Raw genomic sequence first — 27,491 nt, 5'->3', positions numbered from 1 at the left:
CTCATCTTCATACGAGCTGGAAGATTTAAATGGTAAAAATATCGGCATTTGGCCAGCAGCTCACTTAAAACCAGGTTAAAAAGCACTGCTTTAGGTTCGCAAAATGATTCGTCTCTCGACAGGTAAACAAACTCAGCAATAACTTTTCATATATTTTCCGTCATCATCGTAACCAATCATCGTCGTCATTGTTTGTTGTTGTTATTTTCATTCGCCTCCCACGCATTTTTGTCTAGTATATGTACCTAAAAATACAACAGAAAAGCAAAAATTAGCCCAAAAATCTCACCAGGTCAAAAAAATGTTGTCTATTTTTGTTTTGATCAAGTCAAGTCGTCGTTATAGTTGTTGAGTTCATTGACAGGTGTCAAATACCTAATCAGTAGGGGTGTGCAAAGCACCAGCACACAGAGGCATCATTGTCGGAGTTCCGAAAGATGCACGGAAATTAGAATAATCCCATTCACCGAGATTTCAACATTTTTTCACTAGCAAAAGCTAGCGAGTCAAATGAAATTTCGAGTTGAGTGTGCATTATTCAAAATATTTTAACTAAAAGTCATGGTCACTCTATCCTAGGAGAGTGACAATATGACAACATTAGTTATAGGGTACCCTACCACTGTTTTATTTAGGCTTAGAAAACTAGCATCGAAAGGCGAATTTGTGTGTAAAGTTGAGTGTATGAATGAAAGTATGTCAGATGGTGTGAATGAGGGGGTTAATGAATGAGTCTGTATGAAAGAAAGTGTTTGAGTGTGGTAGTATAATAAGCGTTTTGTTGTCCAAGGTGAGCTTGCGATAGTAAATAATGTTAGAGACGTTGCAGAAAGTTTGGTCTCTATAGTAATAATTCAAAATCAACCAAAAGAGTTGAGGTGAGAATTTCTGAACTGTAACTGAACTCAACAACTGAGATGATGGCCTATACATGTAGTTTATTCTGACGCACCATGAACAATCTCGACAGACGAAATATTTGCGATCCGAGCAGTAAATACCCTGAAGATTCACTATTCCTCTGACTTTGACTGTTCCCTGAGTGTTGCTCGAGACCAGATGGTGGACAGGCTCACTGCATTAGATCCTTACAATTCGTTGGAAAGAGCTCCTCTGGTTACTATGAAAAATCATTCACCGAATTTCAACAGGAACTGATGGAGCAGTAGTCGCATCAATAGTCGGCAGCCCAGGATGAAAAAAAAAACACTTTGTTTTTTTTTACCCCGACTCCGGGAAGATTGTGACCGTTCAATCGTCACAATAAAATATTTGGTGGCAAGGCCAGTTGAAGGTTGAGAAAAGAAATAAAAATATTGTTATTTATGTTCGTGTTGTCAAACTCTAAATGTCTAAATGTCAAAATATTCGTCTGTCTCCACTCTTATTAGTGTTTGAGTGACGTCTATTTTGTCATTTAGTAGCCCCATGGTTGATGTCTTTCTGAAATATATTTTTTGTTTTGTGTTTATTCCGACAGTAGTTTATTTATTTTTCTATTTATTTACTTATTTATTTATTTATTCATATATTTATTCATTTTCTTATTTATTTATTCATATATTTATTTATTTTCTTATTTATTTATTTTTGAGTTAGTTTATTTATTTATTTATTTATTTATTTGTTTATTTATTTATTCAGATTTTTTTATTTTTCATAGTTTTTTTTCATATTTATTTACAAAATTTAATAATATATGCGGAACAAGTATATAGGGACTTTTCATTTGTTAAGGCTAAGCATGCAGCCAATTTGTCGGAGTAAATTTTAAAGTAGTATGGGACATCAACCATTCTAGTGTGTAAGTTTTGTTCTGCCTGTGTTCCCGAACCGTCAAACTTCGTCCATCATCGTGTCTGCTATCATCGTCATCGTCGTCATGGAAGTATGATCGTCAGCTATGAGTTATGATGGGGTATGTTTGGGGTTTATGTGCTGGCTCATGAGAGCTATAAATAGTTGCCGCGGAATAGAGCCAGGCCTCTAGTAATTTTTAAAAGTCCGGAGGAGTGACGTGATAGTGTCGGTCCGCGAGTTAGTCCGTCACCATACTGACCGCGGTAGTCCCTCGTAGTTCCGTTACAGTGTGTAGGAAGTGCCTTTAGAGCCTAGAAGTTTTTAATAAGAACCTACATTAAAACTACGAATAAAAGATGTAAAACCAAAATCCACAGTTAAAATGCCCTAAAAGTTAAACATCTAAAACAAATTAAAAGTTGTACGGATCACCGGAAACTCACCACTAACGGTTAAAAAAAAGTGCACCCCAGACAATTTAGTTAGTTTTAACCGCGCTAGATTTTCGGTGATCGTTAACGTACGCCATGTGATCAAGCGAGCCAGTGGTGAACAATGAACTGCAGTTATTTGTGAATAGTGTTATTGTGGCCAACCGGACATATTGTGGAAGACCCGTGAACAATGGCATTTCGTCAAACCTGTGGTTGTCCGGTAATTGGTGCATGCTCGCTTGATCGGCCACAAACGCGCGCTCTTTAGTACCACTCCCCGGACTGGGACATTGGCCACCGTTACAATCGGCCTTACCGACACGCGACCGGGTTTTTCGAAACGTTTGGAAACCACAGTGAAAACCCCAAGCCCCAAGAAGAAGAGAGAAGAGGAGAAGAAATTGGAAGTGTAGAAGGAGAAAGAAGAAAGAAAGTTCCCCTTTGTGCCCGCTGAACGATGTTCCGGAGTCGTCGACCATGCATGCCAACGGAGTCATCGATCGGCCGCAACGGTGAGCGCTAAAAGTTAATAAAGTAAAAAAAACGTCAAATAGAGTTTTCCGTTTCTTGTTTTTTCAATAAATGTTGTGTATGGCCTTCTTAACCTCAACTGTTCTTTGTTTAAGATTATTTTCCATGTAAAGAATCTTGTTCCGCCATTTTGAATTGTATTTGTCCGCCTTGCCACCAAATATACACGGGAAGATTGTCCGGGAGAACCACCGTAAACGACCCTGAGAAAAGTAGGTTGACAACCACTGCTCCATTGATTTTATATGGGACAGGGGTTCCCAACCTACTTTCAGTAAGTATCAAGTTCCACCTGCAATTATAGCAAAAATGCGTCCAAAACTACTTAGTTGGCTTCGTTGGCTTCGTGGCCTTGCGGTTAGCAGCGCAAGCCGTTCTGGTATATGATTAGCCACGAAGTGTGGTTTCTATTCCCACTCTAGTCTGAAAATACGTTTCACCAAATGAAAGATTCTTCATAAGCCACTGGGTGTGGTATACGTTGTCAGTTGTCAAGTGTATGTTATGTTCAGTCTGTATCAGTAGGTCGGCTCCAGAGACAAGTTCTCCTCCATTTGGAAAATTTGTGCCATGTTCAATCTGTAAGTCTCTGGCTGTAGACTGAACTATAGAGTTTTTGCCTTTCTCGTACACTAAGTGTACTGGAAAGGCTATATGTTCACTCCAAAAACGACTTTTTGATAGAAGGCTCGGAGGGTCAAGTCACATATACCAATCAACTCAGCTCGACGAGTTGAGGTGATGTCTGTGTGTGTGTATGTGTGTGTGTGTGTATGTGTGTGTGTGTGTATGTGTGTGTACAAATAAACTCACATCACTTTTTGGCAGTAAACCTCAACCGATTTTAATGACCGACGGTTCATTCGACGCGGAATGTGGTCCCATTGTTTCCTATTGAAAATGGTTCAGATCGGTCCAGCCGTTCCGGAGTTATGGCCATTTACGTGTTCCGGACCAGTACCCTTGGAAGGGGCCATACATAAAAATGTAACAAACACATACATGCGACACATCAAACAGCGGCATTTTGGATAACCTGAAGAACAGTCAGCAAGAAAACAGTCTCAGACCATATCTGAACCGGTAGTGTTCCGGAACCGGTTCCGGGAGTCCCACCGGAAGTGGCCAAATATAGAAGTGAACCAAATCCATGCATGCGACACATCAAATTGCGGCATTTTGGATAACCTGATGAACAATCAGCAAGAAAACAGTCTCAGACCATATATGAACCGGTAGTATTCCGGAACCGGTTCCAGGAGTCCCGCCGGAAATGGCCAAATATAAAAGTGAACCAAATCCATGCATGCGACACATCAAATTGCGGCATTTTGGATAACCTGATGAACAGTCAGAAAGAAAACAGTCTCAGACCATATCTGAACCGGTAGTGTTTCGGAATCGGATCCGGGAGTCCCGCCGGAAGTGACCAAATATAGAAGTGAACCAAATCCATGCATGCGACACATCAAATTGCGGCATTTTGGATAACCTGATGAACAGTCAGCAAGAAAACAGTCTCAGACCATATATGAACCGGTAGTGTTCCGGAACCGGTTCCGGATGTCCCGCTGGAAGTGGTCATATATAAAAGTGATCCAAACCCATGCATGCGGCACATCAAACTACGGCATTTTCGATAACCTGATGAGCAGTTAGCAAGAAAACAGTCTTAGACCTTATGTGAACCGGTAGTGTTTCAGAACCGGTTCCGGGTGTTCCGCCGGAAGTGGCCGTGTATAAAAGTTGATAAAACTCTTGCATGCGGCAAATCAAATCACGGCTTTTTCGACAACTTGATGACCGGTTATTGAGGAAGTAGGCTAAGACCACATTATGGACTGTCAGTAGTGCCGAAACTAGTTCCCACCGAAAGCGGCTAAATATAAAATTGAACCAAACCCATGGCTTTTTTGATAACCTAATAAACTTTAGCAAGCAAATAGGCTCAGACTATTTAAGAGACTATCGGTAGTGTTTCGCAACCGGTTCCGGGCCGGAAGTGACACCAAACCCATGCATGCGATACCTCAAATCACGGCTTTTTAGGTAACATGATAAACAGTTGCAAGAAAATAGACGCAAGCCCTATCAGTGTGTTACGGAACTTATTACGGGTGTCCCGCCAGAAATGATCAAATGTAAAAGAGAACCAATACATGCGACATATCGATGACTTTTTCAGTAACAAGATAAACGTTTAACCAACAAATAATCTCAGACCATATTTGGGAGAACCGGTAGTGTTCCAGAACTGGTGACAAGACGAGTAACGCGTTGGAAGTGGTAAAATATAGAAAGGAACTAAACCATAGCGGCGTTTTTGATAATCTGATGAACGGTCAACAAGAAAATAGTCTCAGGCCACAGTAGTTCGGAATCGGTTGCGGGTGTGATTTGATAGAAAGTGAACCAAAACCATGCATGCGATACATAAAATCGCGGCATTTTCAAAAATTTTCCGAACGGTTAGCAAGAAAATAGCCTCAAATCACATCAATTTCCGGCTTTTCAGGTCACGTGATGAACAGTTGACAAAAACATAGTCTAAGACCATATTTGAGACAACCGGAATCAGTTCCAGGTGTCCCGCCGGAAGTAGTGAAACGTAAAATTTAACCAAACCCATGCAAGCTGCACATCAAATAGCGGAATTATAAAGGTTAACAAAATAAATGTCAAAGCGATAAATCAAATTGTGGTTTTTTTGATAGCATGTAAACGTTGGGAAAGATTATAAATGAAGAAATGATCAAAGTCTTCATATATGCGAGAGAACGAAATCGTGACCAAAACGATCTCTTCAAATCACACCATTTCAGATTCCTGCGGTATAAATGTATAGTTGGATGGATCAACGTTTTATATAAAAATATAATTTAATCGCGTCAACCTTATACAGTTTTCAATCTCCAATCTCCTTATGCTTCTAAAATTACTGCTCACAATTTGGGTGCGGCTGGTTGAGCCCTCACTCTTCTCATTGCGATTGAAATTTGAATGGAAAATTTACATTTTCTGCATTTTCCTCGTAGGAAGGTCAAATTTTACATTAATCGTGTTACCAATGATAATAAAATATAGCCTAAAGTGTGCTGAAATAAACATTGGCGAAGATCACAAAGTGATCTGTGATTGTGAATGAAATTAACCTTCTTCAAGCATTAGCTGACGCTCACCCCGCTGCCGTAGCGGATGGAATGGGGTCACAATGACCCCAATACACGACTAGGGTTAAGGTGGTCAAGCAGTCAACTGAGAGGTCTGATCTTTTTCTGCTCTGTTTTGTTGTTGAACATAACATCGGAATATGTATCATCAATAAGTTTCGAAAATCGATGATGGCTTTGTTAAAATTGTTGCTAGTGTAAAGTGTTTTCAGGATTCAGGAACATTTTGGCTTACGTCGAAGAAAAGTTTATGAGTACATATTCGACGAGAAAGGCACTATCACCACTAGGTGGATTAATCTGGGTTTTTTTTTTATTTCTTTTGATTATTTCAGCAAATTTTCCTGCGATTTTTGCCGAAATATTCCACGGACCTTCCTCGAGCAATAATACTAGTTGGTGTGATAACTTGAGTTTCCCCAGTCCGAGTTTCACCACTAGAACATTTATCACAGGCAATTGTATACTTTGCGCATCGTAGATAAAGTGAAATTGTCAACCGAACAAAACTGCAGCAATTTTTCATTCCGCTTACTCCCTCCGTTTGAAAACGCTAATTCCGCTGATTTGAATGCAGTCAGATTGTCACTCGTTATCCCCCCGTGTTGTCCTTCCCGGAACATCCTGGTCCTCCGCATCCCTCACTCAGGCACAATACATATTGCGCGTCCCCCTATATTGCAATTGCTGGTAATACGATACAGTCCCGGCAAATCTGGGAGATTAAATCTACATCGCATTTTGCATGTTTGCAGCAACATCCAGTACGTGCAGCGGCAGAAACTGGAGCCGGATCCACTTCAAACCGTTGCGTTCGCGTTCGTTTGTTGCCGACTGACACAAAAAGTTATTTTATTTTCGCAGCAAATTACGTAAATGTATTTTTCTCTGCTTTCTGCACGGCACACACACAAACACAGAATTCAGCAATTGTTTGTGTGTTCGTATACCATGGGGGTGTGGAGGGTTGCACAAAAATAACAAAAGCCAGATTCCAGTTCGAAGGCGAAATAAATACGAAATTTTTCACTGACCTCGGCGTTGGATCCGCTATCGCCTATTCGTAGCCACCCACCGATAGTAATCAGGTTGCATGGCCTGGCTGGATGGATGGATTGATTCATCCCATCATCGCTGGGATGAAACGGCTCTGGCTTATCCTTCAGCAGCGCAGTGGTTGACCTAGAACGAGGGGCATGAGTGTGAATGAGGAAATTGAGGCATTACCATATCTGATCGCTGCCTGGCCTATGTGTGGCATGGGTAGAGTAGAGTACTTTCCGGGCATTACTTTAGGTAGGTCAATTCTGGATTCACTTGGTTGAGTCGTGTTGATCCATAGGGGGTAACATTCATTTGCTGCTAAATATTGCATGATAAATTAAAAACTGAAGAAAGAGTCGGAAATAACCATTGATGACTCATCGGGTGGTGATTGGGCTTTTATTCCGATTTACACCCGGATCATTGTAAGAAATTGATTCAAAGATAAATTAAAGAACTTGTTAGCATTAGCATTAGCATTAGCATTAAGCGAGTCGCACAAATTCGTAGGTAGTACAGTCCTAGACCGCTGTTATGAGGAAGATAAATTAAAGAACTTGTTTCATACTATTTCATATATTTTTTTCGAAATAAACCTCTATATAATCTGTAAATCTGTGCGTTAGTGCAGACTATTGCTTCAAACCGAATCAAGATTTTAAAAAAGTTAAAATTGCAAACTCTGCCAAGAAATCGTGCTATTATGTATTAGCTTTTCACGAAAAATACTAAAGTAATACCTTTCAATTAACATGTTCAGAGGTGTTTGTTTCATCTCGCTCTATACATCGTGGAAAGTTGAAACAGATCAACAGTTTTGAAATTAAAACGTTTGATTGCTCTGACATTCGTTCACGCAACAGAAACACGAACAAATTGAGATTTGAATTATGAAAAGAAATACACGTGCTCCGGTGGGAATCGAACCCACAACTCCCAATTTGCAAGACGGGCGTTTCTATCCTCCAAGCTACAGAGCGTGAAAGGAGTTATTTTAAAATTGTTGTGAGCTACGGGCACTGTCTACCCAATGACTTTTCGGTATGACAATTAGTGTTCGACGGCTACTATTAACCTTCATCCAGCCAACGTACATTTTTCACCTTCGGAAAAGCACAAAAATGGTCATAGTAATAACTTTTTTTGTTTTTCGATGGATGATCCACAAGGTTCCGAAGTTATTCTGGATTGCCTTGGGGTACCAAAATTGGCCACATACTTTGCACAAAGTATACCTCAAGATCCCAATGAGGTAAAACAATAGTGTCTCCGGCAAATTTGTTCAGCAGGTTAAGAACTAACTAGCAATGTCGACTTTGGTTCGCGATTCGACCGTTAGGCAGCGTCAGTGTCAAACATGTTCACCCTCATATCTCAGAAACCTGATAATACAGAATTATGCTTTCCTTGGCAAAATTCTTCAGAAAGCTCAGAACTATCTGATAGTAAAGTTTTTAGTTTGCAATTTGTCCACTAGGTGGTGCCCTGTGTCTGAAAAATTCAAACACGTATATCTCGGTACCCTAATGAGCTACAAGCATGCCGTTTTCAACAAAGTTGTTCAGCAGGTTAAGATCTATCTGGCAATGGCGTCTTTGGTTCGAGAATCATCCGATAGGTGGCGTCAGAGTCAAAAATGTTCAAATTTGTATATCTCAGAATCCCGATAAGATAGAAAATGCCATCTTCAACAAAGTTCTTCAGCAAGCTAGAAGCTGTCTGACAGTTGGGTCTTTGATTCGTGATTTATTCGCTAGATGACCCCTTGTGTAAAATATTTAAACTCGTATATCTCGATACTCTAATGAGTTAAAAGCTTGTCGTTTTCTGCAAAATTGTTCGGCAGGTCAAGATCTGTCTGGCAATGGTGACGCTAGGTAACACAAGCAATCAGAACGTTCAAACAATTATATCTAAACAATCTGAAAACGTTCAGAAAATAGTTTCGAAAGTTAAGAGAAAGTATATAATTTTACTACAGGGAATTTCTTCCGGGAATTTTTCCAGAAATTCCTCTGGGTATTACACCAGGAAATTCCCCATAAATTCCTCAAGGCAGGAATCCTCCGGCAATTCCTCTAGGACATCCTCCAGAAATTCCTCCGGGGATACCTCCAAGAACTCCTACAGGGATTTTTCCAGCAATTTGTCCAGGAATTCTTCCGGGAATGTCTCTGAAAATTCCTCCGGAAATTTATCCAGGCATTCCTCTAGGTCTAGGACTCCCATAAGGAATTCCTCCGAGGACTCCTCCAGAAATTCCTTCGACGATTTCTCCAGGAATTGTTCTGGGTTCATTTCCAGGAATTCCTTCGGGAGTTTCTCCAGGATTTCCTCCTAAAAACTATCCAGGAATTCCTCCGGATTTCTTTTTAGGATTTCCTCCGGAGGTTTCAAGAATCAAGAATTTCTCCAAGAATTGCTCTGGGAATTCTCCTGCGGGAATTTCTTCAGGAATTCCCCCGAGAATTTTACAATCCTCCGAAAATTTCTCAGGAATTTCTCCGGGAATCTTTCAAGGAGTTCCTTCAGGAATACCTCCAGGAATGTCTCCGGGAATTCTTAAAAAATTACTTCAGAAAATCCGCCAGAAATTGCTTCGGAAATTACTTCAGGAAATTTTCAGCACTCTCTTCAGGAATTCTTCCTGCAATCCCTCCAGGAATTCCTCCGGAAATTTCTTAGGGAAAACTTCCGGTTTTTTTTTTTCAAGAAAATGCTCTGGCAATTTCTCCAGAAATATCTTCAGGAAGTCTCCCGTGATTTTTTTTTCTCAGAAACCCTCAGGGAATTTCTCCAGGAATTTCTCTGGGAATTTCTCTAGGACTTCCTCCAGAAATTCCTCCGGAAATTTATCCTGCAATTTCACCAGGAATTCCTTCAGGGATTTCTCTAGGAATTCCTCCGGTAATATGATCGGGAAGTTCTCCAGGAATTTCTCCAGAAATCCCACTAGGGATTTCTTCAGAAAATCGTTCCAAAATTCCTCCTGGAGTTCCCCTGCGAATTCCTCTAGGACTTCCTCAAAGAGTTTCTTCGGGAATTCCTCTAGGACTCCCTTCAGGAATTCCTCCGGTGATTCCACCAGGGATTCCTTAGGTTATTTCTCCAGGACTTCTTCCGGGATTTTTTCCAGGAATTCATCTGAATATTTATCCAAGAAATCCCCTGGGGAGTCCTCCAGGAATTCCCCCCGGGGATTCCTGCAAGAATTCTCCCGGGGATTGTTCCAGGAATGAGGATTTTCTGTAGAAATTTCTAAAGGAAAAGCTGGAGAAATTCCCGGATGAATTCCGAGAAAAAAATTCTGAGGAATTCCTGGAGGAAGTCCTAGAGAAATTCTCAGAGGAATTCTCGAAGACATTCCCACAGGATTTTCTGAGAAAATCCCGGAAGATTTCCAGAAGAAGTTCCCGGAGGAATTTCAGACGAATCCCCGGAGGAATTTTTGGAGAATTTCTGCAAGATTTTCTGAAGAAATTCCCAAAACAGATGCTGGAAGATTTCCTGGAAAAATTCCCGGAAGAATTCCTTGAGAAATTCTCAAAGGAATTCCTGGAGAAATTCTTGGCGGAATTTTTGGAGCAATTCTTGGAGAAGTTCCCGGAAGAACTCATGGAGGAATTCCAGGAATAATTCCTGGGGAAATTCTCTGTGAAATTCCCTAAGGAAATCCTGGAACAAACTCCTGGAGAGATTCCCGGAAGAATTCCTGGAGAAACTCCCGGAGGAATACCTAGAAACAATCCCGGAAGAAGTCCTGGAGAAATACCGAAGGAATTCCTGGAGAATTTACCGGAGGAATTCCTGATGGGAGTCCTAGAGAAATTCCCGGAGAAATTCCTGGAGGAAGTTCTAAAGGAATTGCCAGTGGAATTGTAGGAGAAATTTTTGAAGGATTTCCTGACGAAATACACTCAAACCTCCATTTAAGTAATGAGCCGGGGATACTTAAATGGATCCATTACGTAAATGGATTCATTACGTAAATGGATTCTGTTTTTGACTTAAATAGAGTTCAAACTCTTCCATTCCAGTATCGTCAAAATATTTACAGTATTATCGAAATAAGCCAATAGACCGTTAGGCCGAAAACATTATTAGGTCGAAAAGGACATTAGGCCGAAAAAGTTGTTAGGTCGAAGAGGTCATCAGGCCGATATATCGTTTGGTCGAAAAGAGGTTGTGTGCCCAAAAAATATTGTTACATGAAAGTGTTTACTTGACCGAATAAGTCATTAGGCCGAATAGATCATTAGGCCGAATAGGTCATTAGGCCGAAAAGGTCATCAAAATGTATGCACAAGAAACCTTGCTCGTCCTATTTAGGCCTTTTTTGCCTAAAGACCTTTTCGGCCGAAAGACCTTTTCGGCCGAAAGACCTTTTCGGCCGAAAGACCTTTTCGTCCGAAAGACCTTTTCGGCCTAAAGACCTTTTCGGCCTAAAGACCTTTTCGGCCTAAAGACCTTTTCGGCCTAAAGACCTTTTCGGCCGAAAGACCTTTTCGGCCGAAAAACCTTTTCGGTATAAAGACCTTTCGGCATAAATACCGTTTCGGCCTAAAGCCCTTTGCAGCCTAATGACTTTTGCGGTCTAACGATTTTTTGCAGACCAATTACGTATTCAGCCTAATGACCTATTCGGCCTATTGACCTGTTCGGCCTAATGACGTGTTCAGCCTCATGAATGGGCCGTAAAGATCCCTATTCGGTCTATTCAACCCAATGACCTTTTCGAAATCGTAGCATATTTACATTTGTTTTGCTGTGAATACAATCAAATTCCATTTAAGTTGCGTTACTGAAATAGAGGGACTTTAATAGAATTAACTTTAATGGATTCGACTTAAATGGAGGTTTGAGTGTACACTATGAAATTATGAAGATATTCCCAGAGACATTCCCGGAGGAATTCCTGGAGGAAGCCCTAGAAGAATTCCCAGAGGAATTTCTGGAGAAATTTCCAAAGAGTTTTCTGAGAAAAAAAAATATGGAGGACTTCCTGAAGAAACTCCTCGAGAAATTCCCGGAGGGTTTACTTGAGAAAAAAATCCGGAAGTTTCCCTGAAGAAACTTCTGTCGGACTTCCTGAAGAAATTCCCGGAGGAATTCCCAGAGACATTCACGAAAATATTCCTGGAGGAACTCGTGGAAAAATTCCCAGAGAAATTCCTGAAGAAATTCTCGAAAGAATTCATGGCGGAATTCCCGGAGGAATGGATCGCTCTGAAGGGCTTAGGGACAAAACGTCGAAAGACAAAACGTCGAATGCCAAAACGTCGAATGCCAAAAGGTCGAATGCCAAAACGTCGAAAGGGACAAAACGTCGAAAGGACAAAACGTCGAAAACGTCGAAAACGAGTATTCTAAGCAAATATTGAGTTCTTTATTCTTTTAAAGGATACTCATTCTTTCACTTGTATCTGCCAACCAGTTCAGAGGGGAGCCTTCCTGAGGCTGCCTGAAACAACACCTCAGGGTGGGCATGTTTCTTGACCAGTTCTTCGCGGGTAGGGAATATTCGTACTGTCATATATAAAAACTCACATCATTTCACGTTAAGTGTAACATTATTTATTCCCGGACTTTCCCGGCCTTTTCTTTCCTTACTCCTTTGAAGCCCCTTCTACTGGCACCCAGTGTTGCATTTGAACTAAACGCGAGCCAAAAATGAACTGAGCTTGGATGTGTCATCAAATCTTATGTGCGTCCCGACCAAGGTGCTGCCCTGGGACTTTGTGGCGCATCTGCATACATGCGTTGTTGCGCGAAAATATGCGCCACAATGAAGTGGTATATTTTGGCATCGGGCATTAAGATTCTGCACCGAAATCCGGATTTTCCGGTAATTCACGGTGACCGAACCGGTTCCCTCTCTTAATAGAGGGTGAGTTTCTGAATTGAATCAGCCCAAGATTGCTAGAATAGGTGAAAAAATGGTAGAAACATGACCATTTCAGTTTGCCAGGTACCAGGGTAGCATGTTGGCATGTTGGCATTCTGCGGGTGCAGGTCTTGATCAAGTTGCGTTTACTGTCAAGCTCACGTGCGTTATGTTATGCTATGTTTGATCGCAGCGTGCCGTTTTTGAACTTCAACGCAAATTGATTGCGTTCAAATGCAACACTGCGAGTGGCACAATGTCAGTGGTACCTTCCACAAATGTTCAGTATAACGTCATAACTTGCTTCAGGGTGGCTACGATGATGGTCTCTAGCTATCGTCGGCCGGGTCTCTAGCACATTTAGGGTGGCGATGGCGATCATCGGGCGCATTATTCCTTCAAGGGCGTCTGGTTTGGTTACGGCTGTACTTCTCCGCAATTCTTCCGGAATTCCAGAATATGGTACTAGCACAACAATGCCAAGCATCCACCATAACCTTTACACAGCTGGTGGTTTCAACTCGGGTCTGAAGCATCATAGAGTGCAAAATGAGTCACTCTCCCTCAGCGCTTGGGCAGAGACCCGAGATAATGAGACATAATGAGCGTGTCCCCGTTAATTAGTTCGTCATCCTGCCATCTCGGTGGATCTACCATATCGCCACCCCTCTCAAGCTATCAACAAGATTAAATCGATCCACACAAAATAAAAAAAATCCACACTGAACTGCGAACAGTTACACACTTTTCGACGTTTTGTCCTTTCGACGTTTTGTCCCTTCGACGTTTTGTCCTTTCGACGTTTTGTCACCCATTCCTCTGAAGATCTCACATTCAAAATAGTCGCCTTTCTTGCGAATGGGGCAGATTACCTCATCCTTCCACTCCTCCGGCAGCTATTGTAGGCTTCGTGGCCGAGCGGTTAGCAGCGTCAGTCATTTAGGTGTCTCGTAAGCTCGAAGTGTGGTTTCGATTCCCACTCCAGTCGGGGAAAACTTTTCGTCAAACGGAAAATTCTCCACTGGGCCACTGGGTGTAATATGTGTTGTCCGTTGTCGAATGTTTGTAATGTTCAGTCTGTAGAGGCCGCAAGGTCGAAAACGGTGATATTGTCTTTTTTTTGTCTTTTTTATTCGGTTTCCCAGATCCTGACTATCAGTCGATGCAGAGAGGTGGCCAACTTTTCTGGGCCCATCTTGATGAGTTCAGCTGCGATATCATCCTTACCAGCTGCTTTGTTGGTCTCCCGTGCCAACGTTCCCCACGCCGTTCAGGTGCTGATCGAAGTGCTGCTTCCACCTTTCGATCACCTCACATCCGTCCATCAAGAAGCCTCCGTCCTCATCACTGTATACAGTATCGGACAATAAAAATGCACCAAAGCCGTTTTTCTATGCAAAATAGTAAACTTTAGATTGCCATATTTCAGTTATTTCTCATCTAATTGTTTTCATTTTTCTGTGACAAACTACAAAACACTTCAATTTCCGAAAACTATTGAAAAAGTTCTGCAATAACTATTGATACAAAAGTTAGAGATAGGTTGAATTTTGACAATAAAAATGCACCAAGACATAACATTTTACAGAAAAAAAAAATTACGTCATATCATTATGGTGTCTTCGACAAATATGTTTCTAGTGTGACGACGAATAATTTTACTGAAGAGAAAAACATGATTTGACTTCAACATTTTTTGCTATAAGAGTTTTTGTCTTGGTGCATTTTTATTGATGAAATACAACCGTCTGTAACTATTGTCTCAATTGTAATCACCGAACTTTTTCAATAGTTTTTAAAAATTGAAATGGTTTGTAGTTCGACACAGACAAATAAAAACAATCAGTTGAGAAATAACTAAGATATGGCAATCTAAAGTTGACTATTTTGTATGAGAAAACGGTTTTAGTGCATTTTTATTATCCGATAGTGTACTTCGGCTCGAGGAACGAAGCCGTTGCGGGATGCGTTGAGCTTCTGATAAAACCTCCACGAGTGGAGCGGTCCTGGTGTCAGCAATCTCTGTTAGAAGGATATGCACTTCTTGTATCAAAATTTGGTAGAAAAATATTGAAAAACAAAATAGTTATAGCGGAAAGAGCGTTTTTTGCACTCTCCTCAGGGGAATTGGTTACGGAAGGGTATTAATAAAGTTGAACGGAAATTTGAGAATCCCTCCAGAGATTTCATAAGAACTTTTCCAGGGATGTTTGATGGAAATCCATCGGTGGTGCCCTCAGGAATTGTTTCAGGGATCTCTAGAAATTCATTTGAGAATATCTTTAAGAGACTTTTTCGAGAATTCCTCTAGAAATTGCATTGGAAATTATTGTAAGAATTGCTTTGTTTTAAGTAGGGTGAATGTTATGTGTTATAAGTGTAATAATTGTTGAAAAATGTGTAAGCATTATAATTGTTGGAACCGTGCTAAGTTACATATTTCACAGGATTTTTAAATTCCGTGTTGTTTTATTTTGATGCACAAATTACACTTTTGCTTGCCACATCTCATATTGCCTTTTCCACGAGAATCACAATCGATTCGACTCATCACAAGCCGACCCGGGCGGCGGGATGGGACCCCAACCCACTCCAAATATTTTCCCAAATAAACAAATTAAAAGCGGAAATTTAAGTGCCACATTTGTTGCTATCACACTGCGACCAAGCTTTCGGCTTGATGTGTTATTTTTCAGACCCGCGGCTGTGCCTCGCCGGCCGCCACGCTGCACCGCTCCGTCCGTGTCTGTCCGTGTCATCCTATCGTGTGCATTTCCCTCGTTTCGCTCGCTCGTGGAAAATGGATTTTGCATCGGACTAAAAGCTCAACTTTTGATGATAATGGCGCGCATTTACCGTGTGTGCTCTTTGTGAGTTTGGTTGTGTTTGGGGCTGGCTGTGTACGTGCGATACTGAGTCATTTTCGAGTGCCGCCATCTGCCGAGTGCAGCCAGTATGTGCCGTGAAAATTCCCCCCGTTTCTGAACCGACTTCCAACAACAACAGGGCATTTTCTGGCTTTTGCCGGTTGAGCTGGCAGCAGGCAGTCAGTGAGGACAACGCCGCCGCGGCCTTTCGGTTTTTGCTTGTTTTTCGCGCAATGAAAGTGGAACCTGCTGTAGTGCTTTGCACAATTGCAATCGCAGCGATGAGCGTATACAAAGAGCTCGGAACATGCGAGATGTATGATAGTGGGAAGGTGTACGTAGGGGAAGGATGGGTGAAGTGATCTTCGGAGGGGAAGATGAGTTGTTTGCCATGAAATTAATCTGTTAAAAAGTTTATTTTTCCAACATTTTCAAACTGAAGATTACAATCAATCTCAAAGAGTTATCGCATTGGTCCCTTGTGTAAGTGTAAGTGCTTTGGCTATACTGGAGCATCAATTGCGAGAGGTCAATCATGCTCAAGCTTATCAGTGGGGTAAGCGAAGTACCTATTTGAGGTTTATTATTTCATGTACCTCGTATTAAAGCTTCTTTATGCATAAACTTCAGCGTAAATTAATGTTCTTTATATCAACTGAATCATAAAACTGGGTGCCGTTTAGCACAGATTCCTTCTACCGTTAGTGGAGGCCAAATACCACTCACTTCGGGGAAAACCCCTCGTTGAACTACCTAGGTATGCGGAATACGGACAACTTGTGAGCCACGCGAGCGCTTCCAAACACCGCACATACACCACTTACGAAATGAAAATTAAAAATTAATGCGAGGAAATTAAATAAACACACTCTAAAACTATAAATTACAAAACTGTGTGCACCACTCTTCTCACGGTGGTGGTGCGGTACTAGGTGGTTGGTGGAGTTGCGTTTTGCTGGCAGAATTGCATTGCTTGTAGACAGGGTACAGGAAATGCATTGCACATAAAGAAGCTTGCGAGGCATTAGGTGGTTTCCGGTAGATACTTGGAAGTGAGAATCTTTTTGAAGGTACCTACTTGTTGGTTTTGATTTTATGGTTGGTGTAAAGAAGAACACAGTTTGAAAGATTGTGTTCGTAATTTGCTGTCGCATTACAGACATCTTAAGTTTTTAGCTGAGAATGTTTTAGTCCGTGCACAAGGGCGGGGGTTTGAGGGTTACTTACCTTACCGGTCAGACTTAGGCCCGAGTGCCCTCTGCTGTACATAGGAGTCGTCTCCATTCTTCTCGGTCCATGGCTTGGCTGTGTGTCTCCAGTTCCACACTCGGCGAAGGGTCCGCATATCGTCCTTCACTAGATCGACCCACCTAGCTCACTGCGCATCGCGTCTTCTTGTACCGGTCGGATGGCTCTCGAGAACCATTTTAGTCGGGTTGCTATCCAACATCTTGATGACGTGACCCGCCCATCTTACCCTCCTGGTTTCCGCAGTGTGGACGATGGCTTGTCCTGTCAGTAGCTGATGCAGCTCGTGATTCATTCGCCTTCTCCAAGTCCCGTCTGCCATCTGAACTCCACCGTAGATGGTACGCAACACCTTCCGTTCGAAAACTCCAAGGGCGTGTTGGTTCTCTGCACGTAGGGTCCATGCTTCGTGCCCATAGAGGACTACCGCTGTTCGTGTGATTGCGAACTTTGTTCGTAGAGTTCTGCAGAGTCCAAAGTTAGATCGATTTCCTGCCATAATGTCACTCTGAGTTTCTCTGCTGAAGTCGTTGTCGGCGGTCAACAGGGAGCTCAAGTACACGAATTCTTCAACCGCCTCGACTTCATCACCGCCGATAGAAATCAGGAATCAATAGGTTGGCTCCAGAGGCGTGTTCTCCTCCATTTGGGAAATTTGTGCCAGCGCCATGAACACGAGCCTATTCATCATTTACCTGAGGGAGAAGGGAAGGAAAAAAGGATGGGGCAAGGAAAATGAGAGGTAAGGGAATAGGATCGTCATACACGCAAAAGCGTACCACAAATGGGTTCACGCAGCGTCCTGAAAAGGGCACTGTAATAACGCATAAAGCGTAAAGGGAACATGTAGCTCATTACCACAGCGGGCCAAGAACAACAGAACATCCTGAAGCTTCAGGTTTCTGAAGTCAGTTCCACTCAATAAGTGTTTAGCGAGAACTCTTGAACGTAGTTGCGCAAAAACTGGACAGTTACATATAAAATGATACGAAGTTCCACAATCGAATTCACAGCTATCACATGAAAATGGATCAGCCTGCTGAATTTTCACCATATGATAGTTGAGTCAATGGCTTGACCAACATACTGCAATCCTGCTTATACAGATTTGTTATACTTCGCCACGGTTTCCACTCATACACGGTAAACAGCGTTTGCTTATTCAGCATCTCGATTTGAGTTCTACGATAACTTACTTTGACCTAGAGTAGACCGAAGTAAGTGCTTTAAGGACAAACGTCTTGAAATCCCGCTTTACTAGTGCATCAGAATTTTAAACGCACAAAAAGCAAGCGTCAAACAACAGTGAATTTTGTTATTATGTTCTTGTTCCCTTGTAATAAGCTTAAAATAAGAAGCTCAGGTGCGCTGATTTTGTTTACAAATCAATTTGTGCCTTTAAAATCGTGAGAAGGTGCTAAAGTCGGCCATTGGCGATTTTGCGATTCTAACAAGTCTGTCCTTAATAGCAGCCTGGCTATCTGAACAGAAGTATATGACTTTACCCAATATGTGCTGCTGAAGTGCTGATTGCACTGATTGCACTGATTGCAAATCAATGCAGTGTCTACCAAGTGAGTAAGATTGATACAGTCTTAGCTCACGAGAGTGTACATCCGCACCTGCTTGACCTTCGACAAGGGAGCCATCAGTAGTGTAGCATACGATGCCATCCGTAATACTTCTTTCCAGGTATCCAGATGTCCACTCTTCTCGGGAAGGGAATTTCGGGGAAAATGTCCTATATGGAAAATTACAAGCATTTGCAAGATCACTTGAAGCCAGGACAACTTTGTCCAAATTCACTAAAAGTGAACCGAGCGCTACCGTGGGAGTTAAAGAGAACGCTCCAGTCATCGCCATTAAGCACATCCTTTGGAGATGGCCTAATTTTGATTGGATCGTTCTCACTTTGCCCTTCGGCTACCACACAAGACAACCAAAGGTCAATATTAGTCGAACAACAGTTGTGTAAATCCATTTGATTTAAGATACCAAGTTCTACCATAGGTTCGCCGGCATTGCCCGAAGGCCATACAAGCTTACTTGATTCTCAACTCAATGTGAGGTATCGAGGAAAGCTTGGAATCAAGAATAACTCCAACATACTTTACCTCGATCACATCGATTTCAGAATCAAAGAGACGCAAAGGCCAAACGCCATCACGGTTTCACTTTTCCGGGAAAAGAACAATAGCCTATTTACTCGGATTTACCAAAAGGCCATATTGGCGACACCAACCCTCAAGTACCTGAAGAGCGTTTTGCAACAGGTCGAAAAGGGTGCTGATGCTCATATCGACTAACAATGTTAGGTAGGTAGTCGTCGGCAAAACCATAAGTAGGAAAACCGCTATTTCTGAGTTGCCTCAATAGCGTATCTGCTACGAGATTCCGAAAAAGCGGTGATAAGACTCCCCCTTGGGGGCATCCACAAACACTCAATTTCCTAATCCCTGCTAGACGCAATGTCGAGAAGAGATATCGGGTTTTGAGCATTTGATGAATCCAATTGGAAATCATTGGAGATATACCATGACTCCGTGCGGCTTCCGATATGGCATCGAAAGGCACGTTGTCAAAGGCACCCTCGATATCTAAGAAAACACCCAAACAAGATTGCTTTTGAGCGAATGCTTTCTCGATATCGTAAACAACCTTGTGTAAAAGAGTCACAGTGGACTTACCAGATTGGTAGGCATGTTGGTTCACATGAAGAGGCACGTTGGCCAGATGAACATCACGGATGTGATTATCCACAATGCGTTCTAAGCATTTCAGAAGAAAAGAGGTCAAACTGATAGGTCTGAAACTCTTTGCTTCTTCATACGACGCACGACCCACTTTCGGAATAAACTTCACAGTAATATCTCGCCAAGGTTTGGGAATGTACCCTGTTGTAAAACTGAAAATAAGTATTTTTTTTTCAAAACATGTTTGAAATAATCAAATCCCTTCTGAAGCAAAATAGGATAAATCCCATCTGCCCCAGGAGATTTGAAAGGAGCAAAACTATTTAGTGCCCACTCAATCGATTCTATAGTTACAATACTCCGGGCTGAAGCCAGATAACACTGTTCGACAAAAAAAAACTTTTGCCGTGATCAGAGACTCCATTAGTAGGGCATAAAAGCGCATGGAAAATGTAGAAAAATGCCATTTTAAAATTTGTTGGAGCACCCCTAGAAACTTTTTGAGATAAGTTTGAATTTTATTCATTTTTGGAGGTTTGACAAGAACTTTAGAAATCATCATAAACACATTTGAAATACAATATCTTTGAAATGCAGTTTTGTACACCACTGAAATTTTCACAGATCTGAGAAGCAACTTTAATAAATAACTAGTCAAAATTTCAACATATTATGACATTCCATTTCATTGATACATATCCGCGAAGGCTTAACTTTGACTTATATAGTGAAAATCTTTTAGTTTTTTTTTTAATCTAATCCCATAAAGCACATCCATGTTCATATCCATTTCAAAAACTTCTATGCGTTAATGCCGTGCAGCATCAGTCTTTCGGATACTTCGAACGCCTCGGAATATTGGATGGATTTCCGCTCCAGTAGGAGAAAACGTTTCTTTACAAGTTCTCCACTAGGTCACTAGATGTGACATCCGTTTTTTAGTGTTAATGTATTTGTCAGTCTCTGACTGAAGAAGATGAAAATTGTATATCAAACATCTGGTTTAACTAAGCATGATTCTAGAAAGCTACACGAGAAATTTTAGGATATGATTACAAAGGATCCACATGTGTGTTTTAAGGAAAAAAAATCCCAATAAATTTAATGTTCTAATTGCAGTTTTCAAAAACTTTTTTGTCGCTTATGAAAATGAACAAAGTTTATTGTAACATTTGACATCAAATGTTACTTTCATAATCATGTTTAAATACCAAAAAACTGCGATTTTGAATGCGATGGATTAGGATCACAATTCAGGCAAAATGCACTTCGTCCACTTAATTCAAGGAAGTATTTTGTTTTGATCGAATTTTGAGTCGTGCCCAAATTTAAATATCCATATATCGCATATGGATGAGAATGCTTTCCAATGATTTAGTGTGTATCTAAGTAACCGTTCCAGATTGCTTGACCTGTTGGATATCAAGCAGTTCCATGTTCAAATTTGGACTATTTGGACTAAATAAATTATATTAACTCGCCTTTGTGCTTCTGGATAAATATTGATTGATTGATTTGTCTTTATCAAAGAGACTTTCAGCCCTTGGCTGGTTCGTCTCTTCTGGATAGACAGTATTTTACACTATATTAACAAATAGAGTCTAGGACCAGTCAATTCCAAACCGATTGACTTGAATTGTTGCACATAGCTAGGTACTATGCGTATCTGATCGTGTCTCAAAAATCAAGTCAATCGGTTCTAAATTGACTGAGTTATAGACACAAGTGCCCAAAATAGGAGATTCTACCCTAATGGTTCCAGACCCTATGCCGCTGGAACTTATAAAGCAATTTTACAATCGTGGAGGACATTATTGAGCTTAAAATTAGGATTGGAAATATTTTACTACATGACAAATTCAACTAATTTCATAAAAGTGTCTTCAATGGTAATGCCCCAACATACACATTCTTTATTGTGAAACTAACTAAAATGTGATGAAAACAACAGTACTTGTACGATTACTAATAGTAAATGGAGAATGTTCTCATTTTTGGCTTGCATTTTTTTAGGGTTGTATTGTTTTGAACAGTCGTGAACTTAAACCATGTTTTCTGCGCAATGCCAGCTTCAATTCATAGTATTGAAATAGGTTTGTTTTATTCAATAAAGTTATCAATTTTACCACCTTGGTATGGCTAGGAGGTTCTTCGAAACATTAAGTGAATATAGACAACCCACGAAACCACTGGAACGTTTTTTTTTTTGTACTGATCGCAAAATATGAATGTATTAGATTTTATTTTTATTTTTACAGGCTTACCACCTAAGTAATTTGAAAAATCGACCGTAATTTATTCTCGAAAATTTGAATTAAATTATTTAGATCATAAGTGTAGCATTTCGAGGTCAAATCAAAGTAAAATAGATATTTTGTTATGATTAGATAAGGATAGGGGCTTGCTTTTTGTGATTGAATTAAGAGAAAACTTCAAGGATTTGTATTATATAAGTTATATTTGATTTTCCTGGATATGTGTTGTTGAAATGGAATGTCGTAATAGGCTGAAATTTTGAGTAGTTATTTATCAAAGTTACTTCTCAGATCTGTGAAAATTTCAGCGGTGTACAAAACTGCATTTCAAAGATATTGTATTTCAAATGTGTTTATGATGATTTCTAAAGCTCTTGTCGAACCTCCAAAAATGAATAAAATTCAAACTTATCTCAAAAAGTTTCTAGGGGTGCTCCAACAAATTTGAAAATGGCATTTTTCTACATTTTCCATGCGCTTTTATGCCCTACTAATGGGGTCTCTGATCACGGCAAAAGTTTTTTTTTGTCGAACAGTGTAATCATAACTACAATAAAAGACATCATGTTCATCCAAAGATGTAATGTCCACACATCCGGGGAAGTGTGTGCTGAACAAGCATTCTATAGCTTCCTCATCAGAGGAAGTCAGATCGCCATTTGGCAAACGAAGTTCGTTCATTCGGAAACCCTTAGATTTCGCAAGGATTTTGTTCAACCGACTGACTTCACTCAAACTGGAAACACTTGTACAATGGTTTTTTTCCAGCCCGAGCGTTCAGCAGACCGGAGCGCTTTCTTGTAGGCCTTGCGAACCAACCAGAAAGCCTCTTAACTAGCCAAACGTCGTCTGTTCCAACTCATTCTACGTTGTTTCCTGAGCTTGGCCAGATCAGAGTTCCACCAAGGAATTTCTCTTGTAGTCTTCACAAACCGTAGAGGGAAAGCTTCTTCGAAAGCTTCCATGATGAAGGTCATTGTAGTATCAACTGCATAGCCTAAATCACTTGTGTGTCAATGGATTGTGAGTATTAGACTGGGTCAACAGAGTCAATTTTTCGGAACAAAGCTTTTTCGATTCGTTTTAGCGTCCAAAACAACTGTGCACAATTTTGGAGCGATTGGTTGCTTCCCAGTATTTCGCATTGCGATTGAAATTTTTATGGAATTTTGTATAGGAAAACGTGCTTTTTTGCATTTTTTTTCATAAATTTAAATTTTTCGTCTAATACGATCTAACTAATGACGTTGAAGTATAGTCTAGGATATGCTGAAAAACTTACCACAAGCGTGGGATCACGTTGCAGTCTTCAGCAAAGTTTTTCAGCATATCCTAGGCTATACTTTAACGTCATTAGTTACATGGTATTAGACAAAAGAATTCAACATATGAGTGAAATGCAAAGTACGTTTTCTCATACTAACTTTCATTCAAATTTCAATCGCAATGCGGAATACGAGGACACAACCAATCGCTCCCAAATTTTGCACAGTTGTTTTAGACGCTAATATAGATTGTAAAACCTTTGTACCGGGTTGATACGATCAAATTTAAAGTTTCTCCATGCAACGTTGAGCCACTCTAGTGAGTATGCATGAAATAATAAAAATAAATAATAGGGGTATTCACTAAACAGATTAGGGGGATTCACTTAACAGCGTAAACTGATTAAACTGATTAAACGTCGCGATCACCAAGGCAATCTTTGATTATTTTATTCGCAAAATCATGAAACATTTCAAATAAGCAGAAAATCATGGCTTACGCAGCAATTTAATCTGTTTAGTGAATACCCCTATTAAATTGCTGCGTAAGCCATGATTTTCTGCTTATTTGAAATGTTTCATGATTTTGCGAATGAAATAATCGAAGATAGCCTTGGTTATCACGACGTTTAATCAGTTTAATCAGTTTACGCTGTTTAGTGAATCCCCCTAATAATAATAAATAAATGAATAAATTAATGAGAATGATAAATAAGCTGGCATAAAAATCCGAAAATAGCGGGAGAAAAATATCGTTTGGATGACGCGGGGTACGAGGAAATGGAACTGCTGTGTTATTCTCGAGAAACAAGGACGGGAGTCTGCTTTCGAAGGGACGTCAGGTTATTGAAATGTGGTAGAAGCATTTTGATGAACATCTGAAAAGCGCGAAGAACGTAGGCACGGGAGATTCGAGCAATGGAGGAAACGACACGTCAGTTCAGCAGAGCAACTGCTCGCTGAGGGAAGCTAAGGATGCTATTCATCAGCTCAAACTAAACAAAGCAGCTGGTTAGCAAGGTATTGCAGCTGAACTCATAAAGATGGACTCAGAAAAGTTAGCCACCTGTTTGCATCGGTTGATAGTTTGCATCTGTGAACCCGAACATCTACCGGAGGAGTGAAAGGAAGGAGCAATCTGCCCTTTTCACAACAGAGACGACCATTCTGGAATGTGAAAGCTTCAGAGCAATCGCCATTTTGAATACCAATGGGGATTCCTATGAATTGTAACTGTTAGGGAACGTCCATAAATAACGTAGCATTTTTTGGCCTATTTTTTACTCCCAGCAAAATAATAACTACAAAATAACATAACCTGTTTTTATATCTTGTTTTGTTATTATTAACTTATCAAGGAATTACTTTTCCATAACATGTTTTGTTGGACAATCTTGTTTTGTTATTATCCAGCTATTGATATGCACCCACTGAACATTATTCAAATAACATGTTTTGTTATGGAGTAAACTAAGTTATTAAGGTACACCGGGGCAAGTTGAAACGGGTGGGGCAAGATGAAACAGCAGGTTAATATGATGTTTTCTTATGATGATAAACAGTTTGATCGCCATAACACATAGTTTTTGATTCAAACAATCTTTTAGCGAACGTTAAATGTCCAAATTGTATTGAAATCTTTTTCAAAACTTCGTGTTTCATCTTGCCCCACCTTTTTCAACTTGCCCCGGTGTACCTTATTGTGATATTGAGAGTGCACATTTGATAAACAATATCACAACAATAACAAGTTTTTAAATTGTAACTACAACATTGAAGATGTACGCTCTTTACAGCATTCCGTACATATTACCTAATAATTCTAATTATTATTCTTGTCAGCTTATTATTTTATGAACACTTCGAAAATTATGTCCTGTTTTTTTTATTATTTTTTGTATCCAGTTACGTATAGTCGTATCCATGCCATAGAAAATCTCAGAAAGTTGGTGGATTAGTAATTCCTCGGAAATAGTTAGACTCATATGTTATAATTCGCAATAAGGATAACTCTATCCAAAAAAAAAAATTGCTTTTGGTTTGTTATCAATAACTTTTGAAGATCAAAATTTGTTATTGAAATATTTTCTAAATTCATAGTTATTAAGTTGTTATTGACACAAACAAAACATGTTGGTTAATTGGTTTTCCAGGAACATTTTTTTGTTATGATATTTGTTATTTTGCCGCTTATGACACGCAAGTTTATAACATAATATGTTGTGTTAATAACATTAAAATAACAGAATTCATTATTCAGTTATTTTGCCAAAATAACGCATTTTGTTATGCAACTGTTATTTTCTTCTGCTCGGGGCCCTTTCCCCCATCGTAGCATATTTTCCCATACCTAATACATGACTCGTCACACAATTCCCCCTAAAATTCTACGACATTTCTCTCTTACAGTAGCCAAAAGATACGTAATTTAACAGCTGCTCATCATACACGAACTGTTTGCTCGCCATCATCACCTTCCAAACACCTCTTTGCCACAAATCGTAAATCCAAACAGTTAATGAGCACACAAAAGCATTATTCTGCCACGGTAATCACTACGCTCGGATGCCATCTTCCCGTGTTGTCTCCGGTTTTCATTGAAAACCAAAAAAAAAACTCAGCTCCACAGTACAGACCGAACGAAGCTCCGAAAGACACCACCTCAGGGTATAGCAACACTATCGGAAACGGTGGCATCACCTCTGCTTCCGCTTGAGATAATTTTGGCTGCTTCTCCAGCATGAATCCGGCTCATAATTTACCAGATAAATTAGCTGCCGTCATCCTCCATCCACCTCTAGCCCCCCTCTCCCAACCACGCAAACATTTGCGGAAACGTACTCGCTCACCTCACACCTTCTTTGTGCGGCTAGTACCCTACATGTGTAGCAGTAGCTTTCCACCTTTTGGCAAGAGCTACCTACCTATGGACCGTGTAAGCGGCGGTGGCGTTCGTTCGTGCCGAAATATGCAAAACAGTTTCCTTAATCAGTGTGGGAAGCTTATTGTTCCTCGTTTGTTCGCTGAAATAAGGCCGCCGTTCCGTTGGGTTTTCGCGCGCTCGCTGAGTTGTTGGATGGTGGATGGTGGTAACCAACCGTTTTTCGTTCTTATGTTGGAGCGACAGAAACAACACACTTCATAACACCTGGACTTTTTTTTTTGGAATGGTATGGTACTGTTGGAGTGATTTTAAACACAACAAAAGTGGAAATCCATGAGGCGATTTAGCTTGAATAAGAACTACAACATTGATGGTGACGTGACTGAATGGGTGATGCGCGATACGTACACAAGTGTTAGGAGATGGAATGACAATGGAAAGTACAGTGTTTCTCAGCTGCACTCTGGTAAGTCAACAACCTAAAGCTTTCTCAAGCGCCGTATCAAATCACTGTCAAGCCAACTAAGAGCTGTGTGCTTAGCTTGAAGTGCAGCATGGGCGCTGTTGTCCTTCTGACTTCAGCTTGATTGAGAAAGTACTTCCCTTCAAGGACTTCCTCCAAGAATTTCTCCAGGAATTTCTCCACGAATTCCTCCAGGAATTTCTCCAGGAAATCCTCCACGAATTTGACCAAAATTTTATGTAGAAATTCCTCCATGAATTCCTCCAAAAATGTCTTATTTAATTCCTGCCTGAATTTCTCCAGGAATTCCTCGAGGAATCCCTAGGAATCCCTTCAGGAATTCCTTTAGGAATCCCTTCAGGAATTCTTCCAGGAATTCCTCCAAGGATTCCTCCAGAAACTCTTCCAAGGATTCCTCCAAGAATTCGTCCAAGAATTCCTCCAGGAATTCCTCCAGCAATACCTCCAGGAATTCTTCCAGGAATTCCTCCAGGAATTTCTCCAAGAATTCCTTAAGGAGATACCTCAGTAATTTCTCTAAGAGTTGCTCCAGGATTTTTTTTTAAATTTCTTTGTTTTTGTGAATTTTAACTTAAGTTAATTCTTCACACAGTTGCTCCAGGAGTTCCTCCAGGAATTCCTCAAGAAATTTTCCCAGGATTTTTTCCACGAATTCCTCCAGAAACTCCTCCAAGAATTCCTCCAGAGATTCCTCCAGGGATTCCTCCAGGAGTAACTTCAGGAATTTCTTTGGGAATTCCTTCACCAATTCCTCCATTGATTCTTCCACGAATTCCTTCAGGAATTCCTCCACGAATTCTTCCAGGAATTCCCCCACGAACTCTTACACGAGTTCTACCAGGAATACCTTCACGTATTTATCCAAGAATTACTCCTGGAAGTCCTCCAGGAATTCCTTCACGAATTCCTCCAGGAATTCCTTCATGAATTCC

The 27,491-nt window shown here is 40.5% G+C and overlaps 1 protein-coding gene across 3 annotated transcripts in view; it reads left to right on the top strand.

The window, feature by feature from the left end:
• Nucleotides 1-27,491, top strand: part of LOC115261027 (protein O-mannosyl-transferase TMTC2) — a 1,032,251-nt gene that overhangs the window by 731,647 nt on the left and 273,113 nt on the right. The window lies entirely within an intron of this gene.

Source organism: Aedes albopictus, chromosome 2 (assembly GCF_035046485.1).
Source record: "Aedes albopictus strain Foshan chromosome 2, AalbF5, whole genome shotgun sequence".
NCBI lineage: Eukaryota > Metazoa > Arthropoda > Insecta > Diptera > Culicidae > Aedes > Aedes albopictus.
The sequence above is the reverse complement of the archived record's forward strand: the minus strand, read 5'-3'. Positions and strand labels throughout refer to the sequence as shown.